The 27,810-nt window shown below is 44.9% G+C and overlaps 1 protein-coding gene across 2 annotated transcripts in view; it reads right to left on the bottom strand.

The window, feature by feature from the left end:
• The window catches only part of Shrm (shroom), a 127,053-nt gene extending 101,648 nt beyond the window's left edge, over window positions 1-25,405 (bottom strand). Inside the window, exon 1 of one of the 2 annotated variants that reach the window (XM_033327714.2) lies at window positions 24,943-25,405. The gene's annotated coding sequence lies outside the window, so the exon portion shown is untranslated. The remainder of the gene's footprint in view (window positions 1-24,942) is intronic. The other variant, XM_033327715.2, reaches the window with a different exon arrangement.
• Window positions 25,406-27,810: the final 2,405 nt, after the last annotated feature.

Raw genomic sequence — 27,810 nt, 5'->3', positions numbered from 1 at the left:
GTCGTAAGACGCGATGCTCCTCGAGATTAGAATGTTAATTGCGCGTTCCAGTGGCAGGATCGAGAACGAAGACATAGATCTTGCCGATGATGGCTTTAAGCCGACACGAATATGCTTCGTCGAAGGATTCACGATGATCTAGATTAGAACCGCTCGAGCGCGTGGACAGCTCGACTTACCGCAACACTCGTTCTCGCATTCGTAACCGAACTCATAATCCGTTTACACGCGATGAACGCCGTTTTAACCCATTTTGCACCAATCTAGAGTGGCGAGGACGAACCAAAATAAGGCTTCTCAGTCGAAGCGATATCTCGGTCTCCCGCACAAGCCCTACAATCGACTATACTTCGGAACCATTTATTCGCGTTGTCTAGCGCTATATATCGCACGGTGGAACGAAACGCTTGCATAATCGAGGTGGTATCCGAGAACCGAAACGGGATAAGACGAGTTCTGATTCGGTGCTCGACTCGAAAGTGAGTGGATAGCATTGGCGTGGGTCGGTGAAGTGAGTTCAGTGTCAGATCCGAGACGAGTACTCTCATCTGGCATGCATAAAATACTTCGGTGGCGCCAACGTGTCGGCCAGCTCTTATAGTCGATACCCGCAAGAGCCTGTACATACGCTGTTCCTTCAGCTTTCTTCCTCTCCTTCGCTCTTTATCGCTCGCAACGTGTTTCCTTTTATCCACCTTCCCAGCGACTTTCTCTCTCTCACTCTCTCCCCTTCCCGTCTTTCTTCCTGGCTATCTTTCTATCCCTTTTTCTACCTCTTGCTCGCTCTTTCTCACCATCGCTGATCCAAAGGCAGGCGAACGTGCTGGCAGGTATGTGCATTTTTATGCGCTCATTTATGCCCACGCGTTCACTAAAAATAATCCCGTATCGAAGACCGAGCATAATGAACGCTCGCCGCCAGTTGCTGAACGAATTCTTCCTCGCTGATCCCTTTTCATGCTTCGACGCGATCCACCGAAGTTCCCTTCTTATTTCGAACCGCGTTTTCAACGTTTTATTTCGATCTACGAGCCAAGAAGCATGAAAGTACGTATACTGAAAGTATGCAAATGCGTTCATTAGAACCGCGACGGATTTACTGTATAATCATCGAAGAACGATTAACGTATTCCGAACGTTAACCAAACTATTCGAAGCTCAACCGTTGCAACTTCGATTTATCCACTATTAACCATATAACTCCTCCATCATCCTTGCCGTATCTTCTCATTATTCCATCTAAGAACACGATCCTCCTAATTGCCCCGAGCAATATCCAGCCATTCATAAAAATCAATATTCAAAACCGATGCTTTACCGCTCGAAGCAACAGTTTCATAAATGATAAACTTTCAGAGGAAACGACCCGATAGCGAGCGAGCACAAGAGGCGCACACATTGGAGGAAACTTGTTCCGCGCTCGTATCGAGATCCGACGCTTGTTTACATACCGACGTAATGCGCAACATTCGAAATTACATCTTTTCTATCCTATCGATTGCTACTCGCCTAACGATCTCTCACCTTTCAACTCACGCCGCGAACGCGTTTTCTTCGTTTCAATCAACTGCAAACACCACTTACCGGCTGCATCGCAACACGGGAGGCCTTCTCGACGCTTAGCAACAGTGTAACCCCGGTTACTCCTTCTTTAATGGAACGTAATCTCAATGGTCGACGTGAAAAACCGCACGTCTAACCCGTAGGATTTACGGTTTCAGGGTGGTCATCAGCCGCGTTTGTAAACCGAGAAACGAGCCTCGATTTGCGACATATGCAATACGTGCGAAAAATGATGGGGTTAACTTCAGTGGCTGTATAATTTCCTACCACTAATTAATGGCGTGTTTAGAGCATAACTACGCAAGCGCAACAATTCCAGTGATACATTATTCTTCAGTCGTAGTATATCAGAACCATACGATATAAGTCCATTCGTCGCTTTTTTTACGTATTTTTTGCAGGAGAGTGTTCGTCGAAACACCTTCGTGACGCCGACGCGTGCTCCGGCACGCTCCCCCGTCGTTGTTAATGATTCGGGACGGAACATTTTAATTGGCGGCAATTGCCCGTCCGCGCTTAATTGGCAGCTGTAAATAATTCGGCGCATAACTCTCCGCGTCGCATCGGCTCGACTTCACAGACAGAGTCGGTCCGTGGGCCGAAACCCGCGCAACCTCTCGCGAGCCCGCGTTAATGATCGACTCGCGATACCGAGACGAGAGTACACGCGTACACAGTCGTAAATAAATGGCTCATCCTGCCCTCCGACTCTCCATTCGCCATATATGAGATGCCTCTTCACGATCGCCCACGCAACGTTCGTATCGCGCTTGGTTCTTCGAGTCTTCGTTCGCGAGAATCCTCGAGACGGCCTTCGAATCGTTAGGGTGACGGGGCATCACGATGGACGAGAAGGTTTAAGGGTCACTTCGAGAACGATTGTTACATAATAATCGCTCGTGAAAGTATATTGCACATCGCGGTGTCGCATACACGCCCACGAAATTTTACGTCGAAATCATAAAATGTCGATAGAAATCTAGTAAGAATACAAAAAATTTCTAGAAATTCTGCGAATGATACGTAATTGGATTCAGATATTCATTCGTTTTAGCATACATTACAATATACACGTATGCATATGTAAGTAATCTGAGTCATGTAAGGAGAATAAATTGCTGTGGCATTTACTTTCGATATAGCTTCGTCATTTAATTCACAGAGTTTATTCATTATAGGATCGTTCGGTTTAGCATACTCCGCTGTATAATTTTATCGACTGAAAATCGTACAAAAATTTGATAGACCTCCGACGAAACCTAAAACAATAATCGTTTAATAGCTGACGAAGATTTGCAGAGTATAAAGTACGAGAAGACGTTTAACGAGCGGAATTATTGGAACGCTATTTGCTCTGGTCCGCCACCGGAGAAGGTAAATTATTCTGAGAACGATTTTACAAATCGTTCTACTTAGCGGTAAGCGCCGATCGTTCAAGATAGAAGGAAACCCTTTGCGCTGCACCGATTACTACGAAAGTGTTTCGCAATTTGGATTTATGTGCCGCTGAGTTTGATCGCGTTGCCTCCAATTTAGGTCGGACACGAGGTCATTGTCTTAACTGCGAATCAAAGATCGGATACACAACGCGGCTATGTGACTGAAAGCGCTTGTCGAAACATTCGATGCGACGAAACTGGTTGCTATGCGGCGTACCATTTGTATCGTATAAGCAAGCACGAGGAGACACGTGCCTAGCTGCGTACCTGTTTCGCAGACTCTCGCCGTATTCTCGTACGTGCGTTTCACACGCGTGTACGCCAATTTAGAATGGCACTTTTAATAGGTTGTGAATGGATCACGACACACGCCGTGTTTTCCTAGCGAGAATCGAGAAAAGTGGCCAGTTGCGAAAAATATGTAATCCTGGTATCTATATTTAGAACAAGCAGAAAAGTGTTTTCATACTTTATTGACATTATACATTAGGTTAACCTATTAAGAGGCTGATATATATTCAACAAACGATACGTTTATGTCTTCAGCAATTCAATCAGTCTACCATTCCCTTGATCGATCATTACCTATTCCATTTTCTTCGTAAAGACTTCTTTTGTTCTTTTATCAATATTATATCTTCAATTTGATACACAAGCTGGGAAGAAAAAGGGGTAGAGGCTTATGATAAAATGTTCGTGTGCGAAACACGTTTCTGCGTCAAAGGATCGTAGGGTTTCTGCCTTTTAAGGGGCCAAGTAATTTATAAATCATAAAAGGGTATTTAATTTTAACCACTATAATCAGCGGAATGATTCGATTTTTCGCGTTGGTGGAACAACGTCGTAATAAAATCTCCGCGGCGGGTCGATCTGTAGACGCATTAAGCTCCGATCGCATCGAATCCTCCTCGAGCATTGTCTTCGCGGGACGATGTAATTTATTGTAATCGTTCTATACGCGTACGCATTGCCCATCGTATTTCAATAAATAAACCCGAGTTGGCTGGTGATCACGTGCTCCCTTTCAAAATTGTTTTAAACGAACGTTCGATTATGGACGGTCTGTTCCATGACGATGTAAAATCATCGTAACACGATGGCGGCGTAATTTCCATTGAAAATAACCTCGCGGCCGAACAAAGTCATCTAATGACGATTATTCTGAAAAGTCTCGAGTACCCGCCGCCGTTCAAAGAACAGAAAACTTCATTTGTCTTCGCTCGACGCTCGTTAGACTTCCGAAGTACGCACCCTTTTCGAAGCGACGAAGTTGATGATGCATCAACTTCAACGAACCTATACACGCATCGAATGTGAATATTGCTATGACGAGACGAACGCGAATGGCGTCAAAGGGAAAAGTTGCCCCGGCGATAATTGCAGGGATGAAAGCAGGTGTTTCTACGCTCGCAACTCGACGTGAAACAACCTCCATGATATTTCTATGCGCTTGAATAAATTGCGGTGCGTGCCGCAATATCGTGATATCCAATAGACGTACTTGGAGGATCGACCATGCGTAAACCGAGCATTTCAAAGAATCTTGTATTACGCTTCGTTCTACGCAATTAGCAGCGAAGATACTAGTGAAGTTCACCATCGAACGCAGTCGATCCTGCATGTGTACTCAACGAGGAAAGATTGAGCCGCCGGGCTGCGAGGAAAAGACCAGCCGTAACAATTCGACATTTCCTGTGGGAACTTCCTTTCCGTTAGACTTATTAAACGCCACTAGCTACCATGATCTCGCTGCACGCCGCACGCAGACGTAATCACAATTTCCACACTACGTTTTACATCGTGTTTATTATATAATAGAATCGTTACGTAAGGAAATTGGAGCAGCGTAAGTAAAATCGCAAACATACAAATGATACGTAGACGCAACATGTTCGACAGAAACCGCCTAATCCGACAGAATGCGCATTTCGCGAAAGTTGCAAACCAGTTTGAAACATGCCAATACGCAAGTTCGTTTCAACGGGAATTAACGGGACGTTAATTTGTTCACTAGGATCGTAAGTGAAATTTATTGGTTAGAAATTTCTGAATAGTGTCAATGAATTTATACATATTTACGTAGGTATACTTATATAGTTCGTGGAAATTTCGAACAGCTTCAATTTATTTCTTCACCGTCGACACAAATTCCATCCAGCATTCTACCTACGAAAAATCGAAGAAAGCAACACTAACGGAGCTATTCACAAGCAGAAAACCGAATGGACCTACGAGTCGTCATAAATCTTCGTTCTGACGTTTCCATTTCGCCACCACTTTCCCTTTTCGATAATGAGATATGCACACCGTACATCCGGCTATTCTTCCAGATAATCCGCGCCAGGAGGTTCTCTCGCGAAGAAACACGAAACGCGACGAAGAGCAAGATTACGCGTGCGCGTTTTGCGAAATTCTTAAAGAGGGTCCAAAAAAGGGAAGTCGAGGATCGACTTAACCGCGGCGCGGACGAGCAAAAGCGCTGCGTCGACGCCGACGATGAGATAACTCGGTCGCCAGATTAGAGATCCCCATTTCCCCGTGAATTTATCGTGGCTACGTGAAAAAATCCACTTTGTCGGCGGTTCGTTGGCGAAATCGCGGCCGCGCAGGTGATCGACGGGAGGAGCAAGTCGAATTATCGACGGGTAATCGAATTAAGAGGACAAGTACTTACGCTAATGGAGGTTCGCGATCCACGAATAGTTGAGATTCGACGAAATCTCTTTGAAAGGAGGCCGCCCGGGTAAAAAAAATTATCGAAAGATTGGGCAATCGATTTGGCTTAATCGATTCGATTAATTGATCGAAGTAGACCGTTGGAGAATCGTGAGAAAATAATCGGTGAGAATAGAAATGTTACGTCTACGTAGAAAATATTATTGCATTTGAAGGAACGAGAGGGATTGTTAGGAGGAAGAGGAACTGGAGTTCGTGTGAGAATGAAAATTGAATGCATTCATTCATCGAGCATTCTCACGACGATAGGCGAGTTCGAGTATTAACTTTCGTTCGAAGCACCGCAGGATCAAGAGGCCAACCGAACGGGTTGGCACACAAAATACCACCTTCGAAGGTTTAACGATCGTGTTTCTCCGGACCGGCCTTGGAAGCTGTTCCGTTCGTATTCGCGGCAGTTACGTAATCGTCTAACAACGATAGGTAGGAGCCACCCTGCTAGATTCGCGCTGTTTTCTTTCTTAGAAAAAAAAAAGACGAAGAGAAACTGGAATCAAGGCGAGCCTGAAATGTCACCAGTTCTCGAGGTAGATATTGAAGATACGATATACGAACCAGTGGCATGTTAATTCTTAAGAGTTTAAGAATCATTTGATTTGCCAAAGTCACGGTTTAGTTATAAAATAAATAATACGAAATCAAATAAAAAGTTAAGACCTTAATCATTTTTCTGGACAACGAACATGTGTAATAAATATTCACAGTTTTAGAGAGAAAGTTATTACACATCAACGAGTATCGTTTGAACTGAGATTAACAGAAGAATAACAGACTACACTGACGCAATGAATCCAGTATCACGAGGATCACAAGTAATCGGTCTTACATTCCGACAGCCATCGAAACCAGCTGCTGGCACCGTCGTCCCCTCCACGACTGAATGAATTGGAATGTCCGTTGACTAGTTATCCGGGCAACGATACCACAACGTTGAACATCAACAGCGGCGATGCGTGATGATGGATACCATAAACTACAAACTATCGACTACCGGTGTCATCAACCCAGGATACGCCTTTGAAAATAATCGCTACATAAATACATATTAGGAACAACGTAAATCGTACTAAAAACACAATAACGAATCCCATCTGATAATACGATTAAAAAAACAAAAGATCTGCTACTCCAAATTCCGAGTCACACGATTCGCCTTGGAAGAAACGTAAAATCGCACCGAAGCCAACAGTCTCCCAGCAGGAACGTCTCAACGCGATGTCATTGCCTCTGAAAGCTTATCCGAGCAAGTTATCCGCGTGAGTCGACGTACTGCGCGAAGTCCAGCGGTTCACCGTACCGGAACCACGCTCCTCCAAGCCACATTCTTCGTCACTATATTTACGGCACTGTGTCATACTGTCTGAAGTCGGGAACGAAACGTGCGGAACGGAGAAACCGAGGTTACCGTGAGATTGATCCACCTTGTGACCCAAACGTCGACGATTCTCTTGGCGTTTCGAACGCGTAGCGAACAAAACGGAGCGAGAATCGACACGACAGCTTCGTGTCCTACAACGTAGATGGATATGAACGATAGGCAGGCGCGCGCTGCTGACATGCATTCGGGACGCGGACGTGTAGGTGATTCTGCCCGATGTATCGCCACTTCGAGACTTTCAGAATCGTTCTGTATAATGTTAAGTAACGGTACGAATGCGATTGTGCCAGGACGAACGAGAACGTGTACAAATAACAATGATACGCCGATACCGCGAACCTCCGGCGTGGACTTCATGTTCTTTCGTATCTGCTTACCATTTGCATGAACGGTCGCCTTCGTGGTTTCTCGTCCGAATAACGAGGATTGTTGTAAGAGTCTTATCGACCGGTTGTGAAAAAGGAATCATTTTCGAGGTCCAGTGGGATGGAGTACAACCTGAGAAGATTGAGATATTACGACTCGCCGACGGAAATTCTAACTCTAGTATACGAAAACACCTACACAGATTATTTACATAGATACGAGTGAGCACTGAGATATGGCGTAATGCTTAAAAAACAAACATCAGAATATATTATGGAAATATCTACGCACGGGAATAATTACGATTCAGAAAAAATAAAAGTACATGATATTGACATACGCGTGAAATATACACGGAAGACATTCCGCCGGATGAGAAGTGTGAAAAAGCCGATTTAATCCTCCAATTATGAGTCAGATTCGTTGTGCACGTTCGAAAAGTGGCGATGTTGGAGCAATTTGCATTTATTTAAATCCCTCCGGCTTACGAGCATGCTTGTACCGTCCGTGTCACATTCGCACCTTTATCTTAAACGCACCGGTATCGCCGCCTTCGACCGCCACTTTTCGCCTCAAGTTTACGGACGTGCCGCGCCGGGGCATTGACTCCTCACCGATTTACTCTCGACAAGACATGGCTTTCGCACCGGTCGACGTTACGAGGACTCACGTAATTGCTGACGGCTGCTAATACGTCCTGCTGCGAGAGAAGAAAAACCAGATTCGCAACTTTGAAAGTGCGTCCGGTCGCCTGGATTCGCGGCGTCCCGCCACGAGGATCCTGACTAATTTCAAGAAAATCCGACTTCCAATTCGAACCCATTACAATTTTCAACTTTCCCCTCTCATTTTTCGTTTGTACCTCGATCGATAGGTCCTGTGAATTGGATCGAAACGATCCTTGATCGCTCTTTTCATTTTGCTAACGTATAATGATACTCCGTTCCAACGTATTATAGAGTATGAATCACGGTAACCGCCTCGATGATTATCCTTGCAAAAAGCAACAGTGAATTCAGTTACGACGAAAGGAAGAAAGAAAGTAAGAGACGAAGTAACGAAAACGTTCGCCTGACGATGCCATTGGCGGCCAGAAGTCTTCCACAATCACGTAAATACATAGGATATTCGCCTTCCAGTTGAATTCAACGTGGGTGTCCATGTCCATGAACTCGCGCATGCGACGTTCGCAGTACGGCCGGGATATTAATCAAACGCAAACGATTATAAAGCTGGCTCGATCGACGCGAATATATCTTCGCCGAGGAATGACGTCAGCCAGGCCGGCGAGCACTTGACGGCAGCTCGATATACACGCAGTTGATCGCGCAAGAAACGTTTGTTTTTGCAAACGTCCAGCAGGAGAAAGAACAGAAAGAAAGAAAGGAACGGAAAAGAGATAATTTTAGTGTCGACCAGGCATTACGCCATGATACAGGTTTTAAATGCATATAATTTATTCCGCGCGTGTCTCGTGCACGCCTCGCGGATCGCGCCGCAAACGAAAAGAATTCACGAACAACGCGATAGCCCTGACGTTCACTAGCGCGCACGCGGGCTCGCTCACGCCCGTGATCCCGTGTCGAGTAATTTATTCGCGTACCTCTATTAGGATTAGGTGTCGCACCCTGTTCGCGAAACCGGCAGTAGCTTGTCGCTCGACGCGTTCCAGAACGGCTAAGCCCTCGAGAGACTCGCTAACTAGATCCAGAGAGTACACGGTATGCTGCATGGCTTCGTTCGTCCGGTCCGTGTCGCTAAAAGGGGTTGCAAGTGCACGGATACCGTACTAGTGGCAGTAACACTCGTCCACTCTCGGCTCGCGTGCCTTTCTTTTATTTGTCATCGATAGTAGACGCCTTGCCCCGTCAACGATGGACAACGAGGTCACTGTCAGTCATGGGAACGAGCGCGAGCGTCTCGACGCCGCATGTCGCGGACGGGGACACGTTGCAGCGAAATGTTTCGCATACTTTCACGATGTACCGTAAAACGATTAGACGATTGACGATTATCCGCCGTCAACGCGAACGAATTGTGACGTTGCTCGTCCTGAGTCTCGTTACATAGAGAACCGACACGATTTGTTCGTTCGATACGAGACTGATGTGTTCTAAGACTGATATCAGGCAGCAACGATTAGTATAATGATAGAAGCGGACAGCAAGCATACATATAGGTCGATATCTTTGAAACGCTAGTCGTGTTTGTTGTTTTTTAATCGAACGATCTCTTATCGATTTCATGAGAAATGCTGATTTGTGCGTAAAGAGGAGATGACATGTATGGAATCAAAGCGATACCCTTCATTGAGTCCCAGCTATTCGAATTATTTCATCAGATTCAGTGACGTGTAAGTATCAAACGATACGGTATACGCTTGATAGAAGCGTACGAGATAACCAAGAGACGAATAAAGAAGCGATTGAATGTAACCCCTAGACTGGTCGGTCGATAGCACCAGGCCTGTGTCATTCTTGATTTAACGCAACCTTACCGAGATCTAGATTGCGTCGAGCGTTTAGTTACGGCGATGACAACGGACGATCGTCAGACCCGAGTGATTCACCCGCGCTCGAATGACTATTAGTTCGTAAGAAAAACTACTCTAGTCGATGATCTGTTAAATTGCTTCAATAACTTTATTTTTGCCGCCAGAACTATTACTTCGGTATTAGCAAAACGTTCAACGACATTTCATAAAGTTAATCAATACGTAGATCATAAAATCCTAAGTTCCAAACCATTACATCAACAGTAAGTTGCATCTTCGTTAAAGCGACAAGCAAGAACTTCTTGTTTAGGTTTCAAATTTCGCTCCACATTTCAAATTGTTAGCTGCTTCTCGATGTTTCTGCACATTCCTTCGCGTTTCTAACAAATTGTTGAATGTTTTTGGATTCTACTCAGAGTTGTTGCTTGACAGAATTGTTGAGCGAGGACGTAACTTTAGGAAGCACCGCACGACAAGGTTCAAAGAACTTTTTGACTCGTATGTATACAGCTACAAATGTTCGTCGCAACGGGAACCGGCCCGACGACGGCCAAAGCGGCAGCAGGAAGGCACGCGTGCGCGCCGCGTCAGAAGACGTCGGGTGTGCTCACGAATATGAAAAGTACGCACATTTATGAGCTAAGCAAACGCGCGTGCGATGCTGCACACGTTCATGGAACGGAACTATCGGACAGGTTACCGGGTTATGTGGATGGAAACACACTCGTGCACGCTCACGCTTGGATATGTGAACACCAGATTACGCGCGAGCCACAGCTCCTCGTAAACGTAATGTTTCCTGCACACCCTATTCCCCTTTCTCTTCTTTAACTACTTACATACGAATAAATCGCCGTAAAGATGGTCGAGGCAGATGCATCCCTGCGTCCTCGAGCGATCGAGGAAACGAGAACACATCGGCGGACCACGGGAAAATATGGTGTTGTAGTATAACGTGAGAAATCCTGGCGAGAGATCTCCTCCGGCCGTGTATCACCGTTGTGTGGCCACCGATCATTTCATGCCTGTTCTACGTCCCGTCACCGAACAACCGGAAAGATTTTGCACCGTTAGGACGTCTTATCGGACGGCGTGTGCATTATTGCATCGATATTTCACGCCACGCTGGGACAACGCCAATAGGGAAAATGCCACGTAGAATTCGCCGAGGAAAATGATTCACGGTGCTCGTTACCTTTTGAATGGTAACGCGCCGATGCGTGGGCACGATTGCGCTCCGATACGTGGAGCACTCGTGGTAATTATTCAGGCGCACCATTTCTTTGATCTTTTTAAATTATGGACGTACGAAGCTTTCTTGGAAGATTTGTAGAATTTATAGAACTTTCGATGTCTGTGTAACCTCGTTACACGCATGTATATTTGTCTCACAATGGATTCACTAGGTCTAGAAATTTTTGATCGTGAATTTTAAACAGTTTTAGAAGAAGATTTGAGAAGTTTAATGATTAATGGGATGCTGGAGTCAATAAGATCTGGAGTCCTTATCTTGCATCTACGATATCGAGAACGTTCTAATCTCATGGTCTCTAGAACATCCCCTATTACTCTTGTGACCCTTCCAACCATTGAGAACTCTCGAACTACATAACCTAAGATCGAAGACCACCTAACCCCAAGATCTATAAATCTAGAAACGTCTATATCGAGTTCTATGAATTTTGATTTCTATCGTATGGTAGATAGCCCGACAAATCCTCATCGAATACTATGAATTCAACGGTCGCTATATCGTATTTGATAGACCCAGCGAGATCTCGATCGAATCTACGGACCTCCTATCGATTCCAATATATAAGAACGCCACCATATCGCGCCTGATAAATCGAAATTTATCCGTATCAGCTTTACCCTTTCTATATTCTCCAACAAATATCTTCTCCTTACTGAACAGAGAAAAGAAATGAAGCACGGTAAGAGAATCGAGCTAGCGGCTCTTATAGCGTTCAGATATTCCTTTGTATACCAGAGAAGTATCATCGGAAAGCGAACAGCTCATAATAACTGTCTACTGCGTTTCTTCGATTTTATGGCGCCATTCACGGTGGTATCTCATCCCCCTTTTTACTCCATTGTACGTGTGGCTCAAGAGTATCGAATTTGAACGTTACATTCGCAACAGTGGTGAAGGCGTTCGACTTTTCGCATAATGCTAAAATACGATAACAGCTGTGCCGTGGCTGAAGTGCATTAATAAAATGACATATGAGAGTCCTTGATAACCAGTTTTCACTCGACTCCCGACCACTAATTTTCCCACTTATCATTCTACGCTGCTATGCTGCGACTCCTAATAATCCGTTTCGCCTTGTAATAATGTGATCAATCAGTTGTTTCGACAACGGAGAGCCAGTCGGTAGAGCCCAGAGGGAAAAAAGGTATCGTTTCAATTAGTTCCCTAACGAGACGCCCGAAGGTTCCGAATAAATGTAGGACTACCTAGAACAATACCCCATTATATCAAATCGAGTCCCGATATATTAGCTACGGGTTGGAATAAAAAACTGATTAGAATCACACTCCTGCTACTCTAAACGCTGGGCCGGTGTACGCGGTAATACGTAGCCTCGAGCCGGAGGTATCGAACTTGCCTACGTTTTCCGGTTACAAATTAATTTCGAGGCAAGACCCTCGTCGAGGTGAGACCCTCCGCCGTTATAATAGCAAAGGCGGAAAATGTAAATCCTATCGAGACACGGAGCGCGTAGGTGTTACGCGGCATTAATACCCTCTCGCGAGGTCTTTCCCCATGCACATGTCTACCGCAACCGATCGCGAGAATAATAACGTGGATTCCTTTTTCGGTCCGACGAGACTCGTAAGCCTTTCATCGCCTCTCCATTAATACGCTAGATCCATTAGTAACGCTACTTCGTTAAAAATCTAATAAACACCCTCGAGTCTCTGGTGTTCGTGCGCAACCGAACTATATAAGTGGATAGATCCTGTATATTATCATCTTAGACTACTTGTTCCCCGTTATTACTGGTTTATAGGTTAATTTGTCGAAACAAGGGAGAACGAATGGTCCGTGTTGAGGTTTTTACAGTCGAAATGTTAGCGAAATTAACGCGCAACGTGCAATTTCACCGACCACTTAAGATCGTAATAATTCTCGCAGCGTGTATTTTAGGTGAATAATCGTGGTAAAATGGATTTATTCTCGCCGTTTAACGACGTCTTTACGCGATTATTACGCGAAGGAGACCGATATTGATTCCCACAAAGCGTAGTTTTCACACAAGAAAGCAACGACGCGCTACGGAGATACGAAATCCCGTGGAATGCCGATCTCACGAGTGCGTTCGTTGCGTAACTCACTGGATAACGGTACCGTTTCACACCGATAACATCGACGGGGAAAATCGTTTAGTGAAAACCTATCAACCTAATGGCTCGCTTCAGTATTTTATAATCGACATAACCGAGTTGCATTTAGACACTCTATCATTTGAAAACGTACAATATGTCCCCCACAGACCTAAATCTTTCGTTGCCACAACGTTCGCGGCTTTAAATCAATCCCTTTCAAGGTGCTTTGAATCTGAAGCAATAGGTCTACGAACGTCGATACGAAACCTAATTCCACCTTTCCATATCGAAAATCAAGATTTACGTTCATTGATCTCCTAACGTAGCAGGATAATATCCATTTTCTAAACAAATCTTTCCCAACTGCGCCTAACGGTCTCGACAGTAAATCACCCCCTTTCAGACTGTTCAATTTCTCAGTGAACCGAATCGAACACGCGTCGACGCGACTCCAAAATTCCGCACAAAGCCAAGATTTCCTTCTGGCCTTTCATCGATCGGGGCACGCGTTTCCTGCGCGGCGCGTTTGCTCGTGATGCTATACAAACACGGCTGGAACAGACACGCCGCAAATTGCGGAGCGCATACAAAAGGAAAGGTTAAGCCTCGCTGCACATACACGCGTACACGGACACACACGCACCGGCAACAACCATTAAGTGCGTGGGTATATACCCGGGCAACTCGTACTCCCGCACGCGGCCGCCGATAGTTATCGATTCTGCTAATCGACATTAGCATTCCAAATGTCAGTATATACCCGGTATAATCCAAGTACACATGCGGCGGGCACAACACGCGCGTTTGTACACGCGTGCACCGATCGAGGGTAAGTCGTATCGGGAGAAAGTTACGATACAGCCATGGCGCAGGCGTAGGAATACAAGGTACTCCTCGAGCCAGTGGCATGACAGTGCTAAATGGTTCTAACCGCGTTAACGACACACACCGGCTGGATTTTGCCACTCACCCGATCGCTGATCGGGAACGAAGCAGTCTCGCGCTGCGAGACAGATCGCTACCCTCGATGCTCGGCGCATTACATCAATTACGATATGGACGCGAAACTTCAAAGCAGCGGCGAAATTTATCGGTGCACAATGAGACATTAATCCGAGCGTTCGCGATCATTTACATAACTGCCCGGTAATGGCGGCTCGACGTCGGATTGATGCTAATTAAGCTTCAATGGGCATCGATCACCCAACTGATTTTCCTCGATCCAAATCAAGGAAACAATGGAAGCCAAGATGGGATTATGAAATCTGCACAATTTTTTAGTTTGGTTCGTCTCTTTATAGTCGCACGATCTATTTATTCATAAATAGATCGGTATCGATGCAGTATGTACGTCGAATTGTTTTTTTGTAATCTCGGCAACACGTATATTTCCACCTTGTAATTAAGATACCAGCATAGGTAAAAATAATATGGACAAGTAGCAATTAAGGACGAGACAGAAATGTCAATTTGATTATCTTTTATGTGTAATTTAAATCAATTTACGCGTTTCCAGTCTTCGTTCGGCAGCGCATAGCAGGCAAATCAGTAGCACCTTACAAATGAAAAACCAGAGCCGATTGATACGACTTTCATCTGGATCGTCGTACATATCTGCCTTAGCTATCTCCGATCAAGTTTCTCGCGTGCAAAAAGTGCAACTAAATTACCAAGAGGAAAGCACTTGGCGATTTGTACTCCTGAACGTTCCCAGGCTGCTTCGTCCATCACGTTTGCTCGTCGATACGAATTTCACGTATACGATGGCGTAAAATAAAACCGCGTCTCCATGCGTTCGTCGCGTGTTCGCCGGCAGGAATGCGGTCGTATCTAGTCCGGAAAACGCGACGCGTGTGGTATAGAATTGGATAAAAGCATCGTTGCTTTTGTATCTGGCTGGCGTAACACGACCTGACGACGAGAGTCGCGATACAATTTCACGCGGTAGCGAAAAATACCTAAGCCACCAAGGAGAAGACAGACGTTCGTGAAATCTCGCGATCAAAGCGGTGGACACGCGATAGAATCCTTGTTCGAGGCGACCCGATTGTGTCAGCTCGAGACGAGCATGCTTCGCAGATTCTTCTAGACGTACCGTTAAGTAACCCCGGTGAAAATAATGAGATCGAGCGAATCTGTTCGAGGCCGACATCAGCTGTTGCGAGTCGAGCGTCGCATCGTCGCCGCTGTGGCGCCGCGGCTATATGATTTGATTCGATCTTGTCCTGTTTCGAGAACAGAATAGCTACGAGTTTGGAATCTGTACGGTTGAGATGGGTCTAATAGTTCGAGTTAGTTAAGGATAATTGGCATAATTAAATAGGATGGAAAGTTTAAAAGTGTAGTTAGTGCGTAGAATTAATTAAATTCATGTACTGCCCCTTTCATCCGGTCACAGGCAATAATAACGTTCTCATAAATTTACGAGTCCTTGGTACTCGTTATCCTTGAGAGTAGCATAAACGATATGAGAAAAAATACGTATGTCTAGAACGATTTAGATAATTTTAATATTAACCGACGGTAATTGTCCTGTCGAGAACAAGGTACTATAACAGTAAAGCAAGTAATGATCCTTTTCCTTGGTATCGGCTCAAAATTCCTGTACTCGGCAAACGAGTTAGACCAAGAAATAAACCAAATAACATCATCTCCAACCTACTTGCCTACAAAGTGACTCAAACGCTTCGTACCTAGTACGTATCGGACAGTGAGCGGAAACTGTTTGAATCTTCGCGTAACCTACCGGAACGCTTTCGCAACCGCGACACGTTCGATCGCCAAATTCGTAGCTGCTAGCAAATTCTCTTCCTTTCCAGTCGCTCTTCCCCTTCCTTTCCTTTTACACCGGCCTCGATTTTCGAGCCACCGCTGCTACAATCCACTTTAAAATTCCTCGTACGATATTCAGACCCCTTTGCAAGCTCGTACCTTGGCGATCTCTGGCAAAGCAGACTCGTGTAACATGCGACAAATATCGACAAGCACCCAGTCGTAAACGTCGCGAATTATTGCGACGGTAAATCCCGGTTCGAAGGATAACCGAGCCGTGCAAAGCGACGATAACGAGCGTTCGTGTTTGCCCGTATCGAAATCACGACACAGAATGTAGAATAAAGAGTAGCGAGAGAAGAGAAAAGAGAAAGAATGCCAGGGAGCAACTGGCTCTCGATTCCATCACTGGCTTTATTTACACTGGTTCGAAACCTAAGTCAACAATCAGGCCGAATGGCTGCAAAGGGTATAACAATGCCTGCTTTACCTAGGTATCCCCGTGAATCATGAAAATACTTTTCAGAGGAATTCGACCAACCTACACTGTCGTTCGTCTTGCTTTCATTTTGGACTATAATGCTGTACGAGAATGCAAACAACGCGCAACAGAATATTACCAGAAACCTCAAGCCCGGTCTAATCCATTATCGTTTGGACTTTGAGCACAGAGATGTGTCACACGTGGGCTAATTCCAACCAAGAACAAAATGGACAGACGGAGGGTCTTTTCTAGGTAGAAGACATTCTTTGTATTTCAACGAAGTTCGATAAATGTTTGGTGCAGTGTAAATAGTATCGGATTACTTACATTTTAAATCCTCCAGTGAGTCATAGATGAAAGAAAGACAAGAGGATATCGATATGTAAAGAAGGATATGATTTCGTCCATTATAGTTTATTGTTTGCTGAAAAGTATATCCACGTAATACGAAAGAATAATCGAAGCACAAACGATCGAGGCGTTATTGGCAATTCGCTAATCATCTCGGATTCTTCGGGCGAAGAAAGAAAGTCATATGGCAACCGAGATACGCCACGTTGCAATGAAATCGTATAACAAAGCGGTTAAATTTGCCTTGAATTTCTTGCCGCAACGTATTCTCAGATTATTACAGCGCGCGCTATTCCGATCATGCGCCGTTTAACCTGACATTCAGGGAATTGTCTGTCGCAAGTGAACTCGGTTTGCGCAATCTCGCGAGATACGGACAGGAAACATTAGCCTGACGCTATTCTTAATTTCGATACGTTATTGCGGTTATTCACGATGTTATTAAATACATCATTGGGCAATTGAAAAACACTTTGCAATTCGAAGATGGAATGCTGAGGATGGAAAGGGAAAATGATATCTCGATAACGGTATCGAAAATTTCTTAATGCTCGTCTTGCCGAAAGGATTCAAGAGCAAAAACATTAAACGATCCTGTCGGCGAAATGAAGCGTGACAAATATTTTCGCCAAGAAACCACCGAGCAGATTTCATAGAATCTCCTAATGAATTTATACGGGCTTTCTCGCAAATTCCGATGTTTTTCCATCGATAAAACACATAAAGATACGAACATTTTGTACAAAGTGCACTCTTAAAAATATACAAGTATGGTTTATTATATCTGTCTATTAGCAAAGGAATTCTTTTGTACAAATTTATGACCAACTCTGACGAGACAATCGCTATCTATCTCGCAGAAACTGTGTATCTAAGAGGGATTCGAGCGAAACAAGGCAGACTACGAGCTAGTTAACCGTTATCATTGTTTCGTGTACCAAACGTGTCGAATAACAGCACGCTTGGGCGCATCTTGCAGTCACATAGCCGAGCGATCGTTAATTAAAGTAATAATGGTATTATACTCATTTCGAATATAGAAGTCGATGTAGCGGCGTCCACGCATCGTCGCTCAACTATCGAATTCGCGATCCTTCGAACCGCGGGGAAACCAGAAAAAGTAAAATGCGTAATCTTCGCTACTAGATAACAGCTGAAGTGATGAAACACAGTTCTACCAGATGTATCACGACTACCGGAAATCTTATGCTCGGCTACCGTTTGCAACTGTTATCTCCTCTGTGCAACGATCCGATAAAATGATCGATATCGATGAATCTCGATACCGTCTTCGCGAAGAATGCGAGATCCGTAGCATAAATAACAAACGGTTATCTCGAGAAGAAGCGAGGAATTCTTGTTACGAAATCTACGATATAACATAGTACCGACGAATAAAATAAGCCCGATGCAATCACTCGTCGAGCATTCTGATAATCGAGTCTGCAGGACATTGCAGAAAAGTTGGACTCCGTGAGAGGAAGAAAATTGCGAGATGTTAACAGTACGATATTATCGCGACCGACGAAAAATGTTCATGTATCGTAAATGCTATACTATCGCTTGCAATTCACGTTGTGCGATTTCAGGAATCTCGGATTGGTAATAAAGACGGTTTATTATTTGACTTTCTTTTCCTCTATCTGGAATTCTCTCTTTTCTCGGGCTGATTGCTCGACAACGAGTCGGTTAAAACACTGATTGCATATATCGCGATTGGGATTCCGTAAGAGGCGATATACATGGCCTTATTTCAGTCAAGGACTCTCATAATTTTTCGAGATCATCGACTTCGATAAAGTTTGATTTTCTGCCGCGACGCCGGCACTCGGGTTTGCTCGAGCGCGAAACAAACGTGAAAAGAAAGGAACCGGACTCAACGCGTCGCGGTCGCGCGCGAACCAGTGAACGTTTTTAAACCTTATCATTGACCTATCATATGGAAATGAGCAGATAACGTATTGACTATGGAAAGGATAATATTTAACCCGGCCGAGAGAAAAATTCCGAGCCATTGTTGGTTTCCTTTGTCCACGTTTCTGCTCAAGATAGCTTATCTTCTTTGCATTAGCACGAATCCGTGTGTACCTACCATTCTCCACGCCCAATTTTTACGTTTTATCACAAAGCTCTCTAGATAAATATTAAGGATGATGGAGAGTTAGATTAGTTTTAGTACGATCTCGAAAACGGTTAGGTGGCTGGAAGTTTCACTCAGGTCAGAACACCAGTGAATACCCAAGGGTCGTTCATAGTTCGCAGGCGAATCGCTTGCACAATGACCGGTTTGCTTTGTGCGACGTGTCATCGACATTTGCAGAATCGCTCATTGTCGCAAATGACTCGAGCTCCGCGGCACGAATCGTCGGTTCGAGCAAAAGGCACGCAAAGACTATCTCTCCGCTGGAGTTTGTTCCATCGTGTTATCTATTATCGATTATAAATCGCCGTCGCGTTGAACCTGCGGCTAAATCCGAGATGCATCGTCGTCTCGATGCATCGAATACACGGCGTTAAATCGATCGTTCCTTTTCTTGAACACAATGGGAGAAAAGCAACGACGTTGAGCGACGACGAGACTAAATTTAGTTGGACGCCGTGTAAATGGCCGTGAATACTTGGCAGACATCTCAAGGCTCTTTCCGATAACACAAGTCAATCCGGTCGATCAACTTTACTCTAAATTGCCCAGGGAAAATGGAATATAACGGAAATTTGTCTCGTCTCCAGATTAATTCAGGTTGATCCGCACTTTCAAAAGATAACCACGAGGTAGGTTGGAATGACTTGATGCGATAGGAAATCCCGCCACTTAAATGATAATAACAGTCCGGTGTTAATGCATTCCAGAGATTTACCGAGTCGTTCATCATGAATCGCCAATAGTATGCAATAAAGTTGCACGTAGGTAATATCAAAACGCAACAAGTAACAACCGATGGGTTCAAGAGAATCCCATTGCTCGTACACGTTACTTCCTCTCGATCTCCAACCCTCAACCCCATCGATTTCTTAAGATTACGGTTCAATCGTCGATTATAGTTACTCCGGATAGTTGCCTGTGGAGAATGGCTATTGCCTGCCAACAGGAATATTAATGCGAAAGTTATTTGCTAGGCCGATCTTTTCCTTCCTTCCCTCGGTATTCACCGGCTCGTCTACCCATTCCCTTCGTTATCCTACATTACTCCCCGTTTAATCTCTCTTTTTCTCCGAGCGAAGGACATCCGGTTTCGTCGTCCGGCGAGCATCCGCTGCTCTGCTATAGAACAACCGGCCCAGACGTGCGAAACGGTAGGAGGCCGACCGGATAGAGAAACGGCTACGAGAGAAATGCTCGAGATGCTTCGAGATACGCAGGCTAGACCGTCGTCGACCAAGTAAATCGCAGATCGTCGCTTCAGATATCATCATTCAGCAGTTTCGCGTCGCGAGATATCTTCAAGTAGTGACACATCGGCGATATTTTTCGTCCAACGACTCTTTACCCTCGGATTGTTCGCGTCGAAGTGAATCGGTTCAAATAATTGCCGGATCATCGGTCCGAATGACTTCATACTCTTCGTAGGTACCTTAGACTGCTCGACGCGCTAGATAACATAAAGTATTCGAAGTAAATATTAGCGTACTGGATGTACGGTTCGTTTCTTCCGCCTCTGATATCCTGAACCGCCTTTGCGAACGCGATTCTCTAATTGCTCGCTTCGAGCAACGTAATAAAACGCAATGCCCGATTCCTACATTGAGTAACGCACATAGCCGCACGGGCAAATAAACTTCGATTATTATTGTTTCTAGCGTGGGCAATTTACGGTAGAACCGTAGAACAGCGAGCCAGGGATCTGACTTACGTTAGTGGTGCACGATCATTCTTAAGCGTCCGTGGCTTGCTCCGTGCAGAAAAATTCCGTGCCCTCGTATAGTAGTTCCTAGATTAGCAAGTCACTAATGACCCGGCCATTCGTCATGCTACATAATTCTCCTCCCGTGTTTGATACTAATATGAATTCGTAGCAGAGCAGCAAGTCGAACTGCTCCTTCGGGTTTCTACTGCTCACGGATATACCATAATGACCCTCTCGCGGCGTCAAGAACGCCTCGGAGTTAAAACACCGAATATCTCTCGAATTCGTGCGAGTGACCCAGAATATTACTAACTTCGTGAGAAAACTGGAACGTCTTCTAGTCAAACTGGCTTGCCGTTCCAACCGGCAATCGGTGAGAAGAGGTGCGAGCAACGGAGCCACAGACCTATATTTACCGTGACTACCACGAACTCGCGTAATCGGCGAGAGGGAGACCGAAACACCTCCCGCACAGCGTCGTCGAGCCATACGTGCTCTATTAGAGGCAATGGTGTTTCACCTATGCTCCATGCAAACGCTTTTCTTCCATTCGGGACAAAAATTTCTCTATATACGATTCCTATCGAATTCTTTTACCGGATCTACGATTTCCTCTGGAACCTTGACCGATATCCAAGCAGACGCTGCGTCGATTGAAAAATTGCACGCGGCTACTTTGCATAATGTTACTCGAATAATAATGAAGCTGGACGAAACATAATACATTGTGAGACTTAAGGCGAGATTGCATGCAACAGGTGTTGAAATTCAACAAGTACTGCTAGCTATAACGTCATCGCGTTATATCGTTAAATTATTATACATGTGCAACGTGATAAGCTCGGTATTGATCGAATGGCGGCAACTCGTTAGGTGGTAAGCAAAACAGAAACATAGCGAATTAATCAACGGTAATGATCTCGAAATACGACCGACAAGTAATTCCCATAGGTTTAGCCGGGGATAAGAGAATCGTCTTCGCACGTACGTACGTACATCGATACCTACTTATGCTGGTAATTATTACATCAGTCTCGTAGATAATACTTAAAAAACGATTTATCATAAGATTTTTTCGAAAGTTCCAGTGTCATTGAAACAGGAATCGCGCAATGCTCACGAGCTCTCGCGTGAAAACAAAAACGAACAATGGTATGCAATAGTTGTATCGAATCCAGTGCCGTGGTAATTTATATTCGAGCAATCTATTTTCTATCACTCGTCGAGGAAAATTCGTGTGATCGAGATTTATCTAAAATAGAAAGTGAAAGGAATAAGCTTGCGTAATTTGTCTTCCATATATTAACAATTACTGCCAGTGTCATGCTTGTTTCCTATCAATCAAAAATATTCAATGGCAGAATCGCAGTTTCACGAGTTCAATGAAATTCGATCGTGAGTAGGAACTTAATTTTATCGAATGATTCCTCGCGGTAGTATTTCCGAGAAAAACTACGTGCGGGTACTCTCGCTTCATTGAAGAATCTCTGAAAGTCAATATGTATCCCGGAAAAAACCTCGCTCTCTGTTACGACCCAACTACGAACTATTTAGTTCGACAATAAGGTTGTCGTAGTGGATACGCAATGAATGTGTGTGCTGTTTACGCCGTGCGTCATGTCTCTTTTCATTTACTAAACTCCTGATCTTTGATGTTGTATCTTCACTATACATTAACACTCGGTTGAATTAGAATTCGCGTGGCACGCTGAATAAGTACACTTAGTACACGTTGTACACAATGACATGTAGCAACGTGTAATACCGAACAAATATTTACTGACGAGCTAGCTAGGAAATCGGGGGGATTCGCGTGAAAACGCGTGTTTGAATTACTAATCGTGCCACGGTATGAATGTCGGTTGACGGCCGTCGAAAGCAAGGCAACTGAAACGTTTCACGAGCGTTTCAAATTCTGATTTTATCTATAAAGAGTGATTTCGTTACCCTACTTTCGTTGCTTTCCATGGCTTAAATATAATCACCATAATAGCCCGCATAAATTCCCTCCAAGTCAAAATTTTCATTTACTCGTGATAGCAAACTTGGTAGACACACGATGAGCAAAAACAACCCGTTTGGGTGTTCCAGGGTAAAACAACTCCTGATGAACAAGAAGCATGGAACTCAAAGCGTCAGACACGAGGCGAATAGACGAACTTTCACTTTAATTCGCTGACGAGAGGTCGCGACCTCGGTCGATTCGACCTGATCGATATATAAGTCAATGGTATTTTAACAAGGATCACATTCGGGTACCCGGCATAGCTCTGCTTATTCATTCAACTTTTGCCCGAGACCGTAATTAACAAGCGTAGGTAGGTACGTTGATATCGATGGCCGGTAGCACGTGAGGTTCCTCATACGGCAGGATCCTTCTGTCCTTAAAGCTGGTCATGATTCATTCATGAGGCGAGTCTTCAATTGCAATCAACAACCAGGGAAACGAGCACAACCGTAGGCAAGTTTCGCGATACTCGATGTCAATTTCTCGCTACATCCTTTCCAGAAACAAGTATTAGCATCAAGGTCGTCGAAATTACTGGACGAATATTTCTATTCAATTGCGGTAACTAATTCTATTAGGACTGACAATGACATATTGTACGGGCTTAATTATTCGATTTTCAGATCTGAATGATAGAGTCGAACGAAAAACAGAGATAGGATCTGGGCGGTGTTATTTCATCGATTCGTGTTGCTTCAGGCAGATCGTACGAAAAAGTATCGTGTCGAAAGGCCGGGGAAGGAAGCGGCTTCGACCTTCGACGACGCGAAGAAGAAACAACCCACGGATTTATCGACGTAAAGGTCAAGGCACTCGAGAGTATATGTATATCGAGTCGATGTCAAGGCCGACGTACTCGCCGAACGATACAACGCCGTGCGCGTGTATATTTTTCATTGGAAAATCGGTTGGTTCAAGGTTTACGAACTGATGAGTCAGAAAGGAAGAAAATAAAATAATGAAAGAAAGAGAAAAAAATTATGAGATAAAAGCTAGGAATTTTACGAGTGCGAATGAAAATATAGGGCTACAGGGGCATATTTGTGTAGTTAAATGATTAAATAGTCGCCATCCTACAAACAATCCATTCGCAATATACAAACTATAGGTATATTAAAAACATTCCCATATCAGACGTAAATTCCTTCTTTCAACCTTCACGTTTGACTCACTGTCCAAACACGAGATATCCTAAGCACTTTAACCAGCACATCAACAAATAGACCCAAAACGCTTCACCAAGACTGATGCTACTTACTAACACATTTTCCATACACGCGAATACGAAAATTGCTATTGAACGTATAAATAAAACGAGGTAACGGGAGAACATGCAATCTTCCTAGTGGAAAGCAATTCGAAAGAACAATGTGCCATGCGGAAAATGGTCGAGGTCCGTGTGTGAGAAAAATTCTCTGAGAATGTTTAGCGTGCTGTTAATGGTGAGTACATACAATCGGGGATGCGCGCACTTCGTGTCTAGATATCCCGTTGCGAGCTCGTTCCTGCCGCCGCTGTTGAGGCTGTTGCTCGCGAGCAACACACAAATACCGAAGATCCGGTAAGGATCGTTATCTCTCGAGCTTGCCCGTGCAAACGAAAGAAATGCGACCCGTTAAAATACGCGGCGATTCGTTCCTTCTCACCGTGTGAGAATTACGACGTGATGCGCGCGCATCGTACGCCATGCTCGATTTTTCGCAAATGATTACGTTCGAAAAGCAACGTGATTATGAGTAAGATGAGTGTTTACGATGATAACGTGATCGAAGCCCAGTGACAGTACGTTTAATTTTGTTCGATCGACGCGATCGAGGTAATAATTACGAAGCTATTATGTAACGATCGTATAATTTTCGTTTGCACGTGGAACAACTTCGACTCTCGGTTTCGAAAGGAAAAAGGAGAACGCAACCCGTACAATGCTCAAGGGGAACGAGGATCAACCATGCAGGTGTACGAGTAGAACATAACGCCAGGTACCCTGTTCCGCTTTCCACAAGAAATGCAAGAAACAACAACTCCGACGAGTCGAGGTCGCCTAGAGCGTCTCGGGTTCGCAAGCCCATGGAATCCGAGGGGATCGTAGCCGTCGTCGTATTCTATGCCACCTGGCAGCGAACTGACAGCTGGTGAAGACCGACGAAATATAAAAATGAAAACAAATAGATACCTGTAAGTTGGCAGATTCCCACCTGTTGATTCAGCGTCGACTAGGTTTTCTTGCGGTTGCTACGCGCGGGCCCGGTTCCAACGGACAAGCGATATCCAGGATGACGACCGGTCGTGGTTCGTAGAAGGCACACAGAGTAAGTCGGAGAGAGAGGTTAGAACGATCGGTAATACCGTGAGAGCGACAGAGACCGAACGAGCACATCCACTGTTACACGCACAGCACGTTAACGCGCCGGCTGAATCCTGCCCCGCTTTACACCACGTGCGAGATCTTTCGTTAATAATAATCGACCGGTAAAACGATCGTGTTGTCACGGTGACATCGTCGCGGGGGCAGGTATAACGTTAATGCGCGAACAAGCGTCTTTCTTAGCGTCTCGTGACGACGACAGAAAGGACACCGTCATTCCACCGTCGAGTTTGGAACGAGGAGCGTTCCACGATCCACTCCGCACGAGCGCTGATACACGACTGTAGCCGAAGTTGCACGACAGCATGACCGAGCAGAGGGGCCGAGAAACGGCGAACGAAGCCGAGTCGGCTCGACTCTGACCGATCGCGGCCGAACCCACAAGATGGAATGCACGCGGACGGAAATCAGGCGGGATCGGAATCGGGATCGAGCTTGGGTTTGCGCTCGGGCTCTCGGGTTTGGGCTCGGACTCTCCGGTTCGAAGCCGATCCAAGGCAAACGACCGCTCTACCCCGCTTCTTTCGTTCCTCCGCGCCGTACAGCCCCCACCGGCTGGTATAATCTATGTCTATTATCCTCCTCTCTGTGTTTCTTTATTCCCTATATACCGGCATCTTTGTCCCCCATCTTCCTCTCTCGTCCGTAATGTTGATTTTCTAGTTTGTTGTAATATTCGCCATGCGAAATTCGCGGTCGAGATAGACGGTAATTAACGTGCTGTTGCATCCAGACTGGTATAGCGACCTTTTTTTTTTGCAATTTTCTAGTTTTTAATCATTCAGTTGATTCCCTTGAAATCGAGAACAAATTAAACCGAAGTTCGATTTCTTTCCGATTCATCGTCGCATTTGATAATTCTCAGCTTGACGATTGGTCTCTATCGAAGTCGTCGAAGAAGTGAAAGCAATTTATCGCGATGACGTTTTCACTCGCGATGTGGGTGTAGCGCAATTGTTAAAAAAGAAAGAACAGATAAAAAAGACGCCTGAAAGTTTCTTTTCGTGCGACGTTTGTTTTGTCGTGCAACCCGTGTCTCATTTACATATCCCGGAATGTGAAATTGAAGATGATAAATAAGAGCAAAAGTCTTTTAATGGCAAAACCCGGTACCAAGGTGCGGGATGAGACGTATAAAAATTCGTGGCGTATCGCGTACGCGAGGCGATACATTTCTTTTCCGTCAAATCGAATGTTATCGTTAATCACATCGGATTGCCGCGACGAAGATAAAGTGGCTCCCTGACGAATTTACATTAGCGCACGGCGGCGATGTCGTCGAGAGATCCAGTCTTGCAATTAGAACGCTCGCTCTTAAAATCCATACGATGATATCGGAATTACGCGGCAAACCTTTTAATCCAACACTCTGTGATAATATGTTAATATTTCAAGGACTGAAGGAAGTCAACTTAACCTCCATACGGGTTGTACCGGTTCGCAGAGGAAGAAAGTTCCGTCGCGTTCTGATGAATCTTCTAAGCGCAGGTGTTGTTTATTCTTCGAAATTGTTCCACGTGGGCGGTAATATTTCTAGAACGCACACCAGCCAGCTTTATTTAGATCTAATCTCGTAATCGTGTCATTAAGGCCTTTTCTCGCGCGTTTCACTTCTTCGCAGGTTTCTTGACACCATTCGGTCCGGTGAACGATGGCAGTAAAACGAAATTCAATGATAACGGATTACCGTTCCTGTAGATACACCCGAATGTTTATCGTGGACATCGGTGGTCCTTCCACAAAGAAATGTACATTCTCGATACCATAAAACTCGTGGCGAGTTCTCTCGCTTCCTTCACCCACGCGGCCTCTGTCCCATAAAATGTGACTAAAACGCGGCATACCCGCGCGTTTATTACATGTTTATGAGTATACTTACATAATGCTGTCCGTGTACGTTTCAGTTCGGCGAGACTTTACGGGTCGGCCATGCCGTTTACCAATGTAACGTAAAAATTGCGATTTCGTATTTTCGAGTGACACGCACGATTCGAAATACACTCTTGTCCGCTAATGAATATTTGATATCCATTTTAAGTCTCCCAAATCTCCCGTCCCTTCCTTCCAAAGAAGTCACAAAGGAAGAAAAATCGTAATTTAATTCGAACAATGATCGATTCCTGTATACTTTTCGTAGAAAGTTTATGAACGCTGCTGCACTCCCACGTATTCAACATTCCTCTTGTTCTTGACCAGTTTGAAAATAAACAGGCGTCCGTGCGCTCCAAGTCACACACGAGCCACTGCGCATACCACCGTGCCAGGTTCAGTAAGACGCTCCATCGTTTCATCGTCTTGCTGACCATCTGCCTTGCCTTTTGTCAAGGACAACGTTCACCATACCACTGCTTGGAAGTTGAGTTAATGATCGCTGCCATTAAACTATTCCTAAATACCCGAGAGCACGGCAGATGATCGACTACCAATTGCGTTTACTCTCGGTGACGACCATCGAACAGAACGCGGCGTCCTGCTCATGAACGCGCCGCAGCTCGCTTGTTGCTCTGTTAGGCTCTCTGTCGCGAAAGAAAGCGAAGGTATGCGCAACCCGCGTGTCACTGTCTGCTTGTATTTAAATTGCTGTGCCACGTATCGATCCGCGGCATTGTCTGTTCGTCACGATACGTGTCACGCACGTGGCTGCCTGTTTCCGATCGTCGACTGGCTCCGACTAGA

This window comes from Bombus vancouverensis, chromosome 1, assembly GCF_051014615.1.
Source record: "Bombus vancouverensis nearcticus chromosome 1, iyBomVanc1_principal, whole genome shotgun sequence".
Classification (NCBI taxonomy): Eukaryota; Metazoa; Arthropoda; class Insecta; order Hymenoptera; family Apidae; genus Bombus; species Bombus vancouverensis.
Note: the sequence above shows the minus strand (reverse complement) of the source record. Positions and strands in the feature narration are given on the sequence as shown.